General features: G+C 38.2%; 1 protein-coding gene across 1 annotated transcript in view; it reads right to left on the bottom strand.

The window, feature by feature from the left end:
- Positions 1-5,668, bottom strand: part of LOC139450443 (alpha-(1,3)-fucosyltransferase fut-6-like) — a 53,334-nt gene extending 47,666 nt beyond the window's left edge. Inside the window, exon 1 of the mRNA XM_071232148.1 lies at positions 5,585-5,668. The gene's annotated coding sequence lies outside the window, so the exon portion shown is untranslated. The remainder of the gene's footprint in view (positions 1-5,584) is intronic.
- Between the last annotated feature and the right edge of the window lie 332 nt (positions 5,669-6,000).

Here is a 6,000-nt window from a genome sequence, read left to right on the forward strand (position 1 = left end):
TTATTTTGTCAATTTTAGTCATTTATATAAAATTAATTGAGTCAATGTTGTATATAATTCAAATCTAATATGCAGCGCCCACTGGTGGCGAAGAAAATCCAAGATGGCTGCCAAAATGACTTAATCTTCAAAAAATGTCAAATGTTTGTCCACATTTGCTCACTGCAATCATTTCAATCAAATGTGGCTTTAAAACAATTCCAAGTAATGCTTTACTGAATGTATAAGTTTTTGGTACTAAAATTCATTCATTTGAAGCAAGATATGTATTCTGTAAGGCAGATCTGGGGAATATATTGGACTGCATGAACTTGGTTAAAAATCGGTAACTGAACTCGGAATGTGATAAAAAATATTAGACCAGCACTGAAACATGCCTTTTTGATTCTGAATCATTAAGGCTAACTAAACGAGCAACACTTATCCACAGACTTGATTTAAGGTTAAAACAAACTTTCAGTGGAACATTTCCTTGACTGCCATAAACAGTGTGTACCTGCCTCTTTGAAAGCTCTAGTCAGTATGAAATTTGTAGGACCAAGTATGAAAAAAACTACGGTAAACTACGGTTATAACGAACTCAAAGGGACCACTAACTTGAGTTCGTTGTAACCGTAGTTCGTTATAAATATATATACTTCATATATACAGCAAATGGCTTTGACCAAAAAACCAGTTCCGCCAGTTCGTTATAAGCGTGTTCATTATAAACATAGTTTACTGTATCTCAGAACATCTTGTCTTCAAAGCGTGAAATCTCGGTGCACCAGCTCATCAACACAATGACACCACTGAGACCGAGTAATACAAGTCCCAGGTTACTTGGTATTAAACAAGAAAACGTGGTCTTGTTGACACTTTTCAAAATATGGTGTATTTGAACAGATATAGCACAGTTTGTGGTGTTTATGAAGACGAACATTCTCAAAAGATAACATCTATCATAATCCCTGCTCTACAACAGCAACATATCCACTTCATGGTACCAACATTTCACTATTGCAGCAGCGTTCAAAAGCTGAAGAGGTAGATAGTGTTAACACAATGCCTGACCATGAGTAAAACTGGTCATATCACATGAAGGAAGTATTGGGAAAATAAGACAAACATAGCCTCCAAAAACAATTGCCCATATGCCAATGTTCTAGAATGTGCACACTCCGTTGCTATGATACAGCATTCAATTAATGTGGTAAAAAGGGTATTGAGCATTTGAATCCTGGTCAGATGCATGTGCTTGCCTTGGATTAACCACTATACACAATTGCTGAAACAATCCAGTGGAACTGTCCTGAATTATGTGATAAACTTCCTTATCATGTTTGGTAGATTTGCATATAGAAATAGTTGCTTTCAGGATTCTCAGAACTATCCCGAAGGAAGTAGATGGAAAACTGCAATCTGTGCTGCTGTAATTGCCTCATTCAGATTTCCTGATTCCTTCATCATGTGTATCCATCCTACTACAGCATCAGTCATATGTGCGATATAAGGAAACAGAAGCGAACACCGACGATCTTTTCAGAAACTGGTATACACCGAAGTAAGCTGCTCAGCCCATTTCACTACTGGCCCCATGTTCTTGAACAAGAACTTTGTATATTGTGCCTGGTGGGTGCAATTCAAAAAGCAGATTTCCCAAAGTTTGCAGCATCACTTGTCATATTAATGGCTCGCGTTTCACAGATATGTCCCTCTTACAGTAGAGCACGAGCACCGCTGTACCTCGAATATTGTTCTGTTGGATTCGTGACACACTAAACTAAAGACTAAACGGACATTCTCTTGTGTGGCACAAGGTCAGACACATGAACAATTCAATAGTCGGGTTGACTGAAACAGCCGAGTTTTCTTCTACAGGAAAAGACAAAGACATTGTACTATTTCATGCCTTCACCGGTTCATATGCTTGGGATACGAGTCGAGTATTTCCTGAAGTCACCAATGCTTTCCCATCATCAGCAGATATCTCTGACAACACAATACAGATTCTTGAGCGGTTTGTCGTTCTCACTGGTTTATTTGGAAGGTCAATGAAAGGCAAAATCTCTGTTCTTGAAGATCTCAGACAATTGACATTTCAACCCAAAGAGGCAGCTCTAAGACAAAATCAATGCATATATGGGGACAGGTGCCTGATATACGTCCCACACTACAGAATCTTGAAGTAAGGGGTTGGGAGAGGACATGCAGTAATATATAGATACCCAAGTGGACAACACTTGATAAGGCACAAAGAAGTGTTATAAACTAACACTACACCTGCAAAGAAGTCTTGCAAACCTTTGTAAACTTTACACTGCCTGCCTGTACAGTGCTATGTGATACTTTGAAGGAAACAGTTCACTGTAAGTGAATGGTAGAACCGTAAACACAAACATTGAACGGATATTCCTGGTCCTACTTAAGTAGGATGTAAGTTAATGTTATAGGTTCATGGCAATAATGTCAATAATACCTTTACATACATTCTTGTTTTTAAGATATGAATCCATTCCCAGATGAATGATTTTGGGGTGATCTAATATAAACTGGGTGGAACCTTTCTCAGTGAGTGAGTGAGTGAGTATGGTTTTACGCCGCTTTTAGCAATATTCCAGCAATATCACGACGGGGGACACCGAGAAATGGGCTACACACATTGTACCCATGTCGGGAATCGAACCCGGGTCTTCGGCGTGACGAGCGAACGCTTTAACCACTAGGCCTAGGTTACCCCACCGCCAACCTTTCTCAGTAGACCATTTATGAATTAATTTGCCGAGAATAGATCATAGACAATACATATTAATTAATACAATGTCATTTAAAATGTTTCATCATATAAAACTTATCAACTTATCCTTAGTCCAAAGATATCAAATGATATCTATATCTGCTGTAGAAATGGACAATTTCTGAAAACTAAAACATATTGGAGGCCATCTTGGATTTTCGTCATCACCAGGGGGCGCTGCATACAAGATTTGAATTATATACAGGATTATTGTGATTACTCCTAAATACATTACAATGATAATTTGTAAGAATTGGCCAGATAACTATGATGTGTTGAGTACAGATTGATATCATTAGAGATTTCAGCCATGCTGGCGGCCATCTTGGATTTTCTACCACCAGCGGGCGCTGCAAACTATATTTGAATTATATACAGCTCTGCTGCAATTCATTCCGCATGCATTAGTATGGATATATGTATAAATGGATCAGATAAGTATGATATATTGAGTATATATTGATATCATTAGAGAGTTCAGCCATGTTGGCGGCCATCTTGGATTCTCTACCACCAGGGGGCTCTGCTGAGGTGGATCCATATCCAAAAATGTTTGGAATGGTTCACTGTATAAGTGTGCCAAGTTTGGTGCTTTTAACCCAAAGTGCACAATTTTAGCCTTAACCGCCCCACTAATAGGTAGATATAACATTAATCTATAGATGTAAACACATTTGAAGATAGATCTGTGTGTTTAAAGTTGATTTTGACAGCCCGGGCCAAGTCGGACCCAACACTTCTGACATAGATTTTCTTAAGAAAATACAGTAAAAATGCTTCACTTTGAGCCCCTTGTTTTTTTTAAATACGATGTACCGTGTCATTATAAAGTGGTATATAGGTACATATAACACTAATCCAAAGATGTAAACACATTTGAAGATACATCTGGTGTGTTTAAAGTTGATTTTGACCGCCCGGGCCAAGTCGGACCCAACACAAGCCAAATACTTCTGATAGAGAGAATGTAGAAAGAAAAGGGCTTCACTTTCAGCACTTGTTTTCTTTAAATACGATGTACCGTGACATTATAAAGTGGTATATAGGTAGATATAACACTAAACCAAAGGTGTAAACACATTTGAAGATACATCTGTGTGTTTAAAGTTGACTTTGACAGCCCGGGCCAAGTCGGACCCAACACAAGCCAAACACTTCTGATAGAGACTATGTTGAGAATGTAGAGGGAAAAGGGCTTCACTTTGAGCCCCTTGTTTTCTTTAAATACGATGTACCGTGACATTATAAAGTGGTATATAGGTAGATATAACACTAAACCAAAGGTGTAAACACATTTGAAGATACGTCTGTGTGTTTAAAGTTGATTTTGACCGCCCGGGCCAAGTCGGACCCAACACAAGCCAAACACTTCTGATAGAGAGAATGTAGAGGGAAAAGGGCTTCACTTTTGAGCACCGTGTTTGCTACTGCAATATGAGACACTAAAGTGTTTTATATGTAGATATGATATTATGATTAGTCTATAGATGTAAAGTATGTGTTGTAATTTTAGAAGCGCTTTGACAGTTATTAACACGTGTTTTGTCAGTCCTATGACATTTGCGAATATCCACTTGCAGAAAACATCCTGTGTTGGTTTAACATGAATTAGTAAAGGTTACTTAGGTATGCCAAACACGTTAATTAATGAAAGAAGAATAGTCAAAACACTGTCATTTCGAATTCCTGCCCAGGACATCACACCCCTGCACGCTAAGGTCGGTGGGAAACCTTCTCATCAAAATAAAGACACAGTCAAGACACTGACTTTTCGGTATGAACTCTCGGTATGTAGCTATAATTATCAGTTGATTACATTGCTGAAGATACATTTTGATTCAAACTCAATTAAATGAGCAAAACTATCCGTTTCTGGACATTTGAGATCTGCCTAGATATGCACGTTTCGTTTTATTATTCTGCAATCCATTTTTAGTTACCCGCTGGCCCGGCCCGGCCTGACTTTTCTTGGCCCGACTTTTAGGCAATCCCTATGATAAACATTCTTCAGTTGCACTGATAGTTACACTGATTAATTAATTGAACTGATTGTCTCTGAATAGTTTTTGTGTACTCCAACCCTGCATTGAAGCCTGCAGCAAAGTCGGTGAAGAACACCTTCCCTTCAAACAAACATAGGCATATTTAATCCCAAATGGCTACTTCGTTTGCAGAATTCGTTCAAGATAATAATTCTCTCTGTCAATGTGTTCAACATGTACATACACTTCATACATGATGTATAGACATGGTCCCAGCTGGCAAACAAGAGTTTTAAGAGCTTACTGTTTCGGCATAACTTCATCTATTCATCTGAGGCAACAGCTTCTTTTTGCTAAAAACTTGGCCATCACTCATCCATGAATATATTCTTACCGCTATTGTCAACGCTGTTTCGTTTTATGCATTGATGTTTCATATTTCTATACAGGAGTATTGGTTGATAACAACATCTGGTGTCACATGACACCAAATAATAAGTGTATGTCTGAAGTAAATAATATTTTATTCAGGAAACAATAGTTAGAATTAGTTACCCGACCAGACTAAATGTTTATATTTCCCTTTAAAATAATACGTGTTTCAACACACAAAAATGTTAAACAAACACACGTTTGTGTTTACCGTTATGCTTGCCCATGTAGCCGTCGTATACATGTAAAATATATAAATGTTGTGTACAGCCATGTGTGGAACTGAATACAATATTGAAATAATATTGAAATAAGGTGTAACAGTTTACAATTATAAGGTGTTGAAGATTTTCTTTGGTTGAGAGTAAAATACAGTTTTTACACGTGCACGTACCTTAGCTACGCCTATCTTCCCGAGGCAAGATAGTGAACTGACTTTAAAAATCCAGTTTACTCTCTTGCCGAACTAGGCTGGAATCCCTGGGCTCGATCGTAGCGCCACCAGTGGATATTACGAGTTATGTCCTTTCTATGCCTCTCCTATTGACCATTCAGATTCAACCTCTCGTATCACTTGCATTTGCTTCAAACAAAACGGTGGCGCCCAGTCAAGATCTGATCGATAATCAAGATCTCTATTGTGATAAAACGAGTCTTACATCGCGAAGTGCATCAAATCACATGAGCCTTTGATTAATGATAGGAAAAGATTTAGAAAATATCTGTTGACAACAAGATAGCGGTGCACATGCTTGCAAACCCTGCAGTCGACCTTCTTCCAATCACTGACCGCCAGAGGGAGCTGTTTCA

The sequence above is a fragment of the Haliotis cracherodii genome, unplaced genomic scaffold, assembly GCF_022045235.1.
Source record: "Haliotis cracherodii isolate W230 unplaced genomic scaffold, xgHalCrac1.p SCAF_8, whole genome shotgun sequence".
NCBI classification, from domain to species: domain Eukaryota; kingdom Metazoa; phylum Mollusca; class Gastropoda; order Lepetellida; family Haliotidae; genus Haliotis; species Haliotis cracherodii.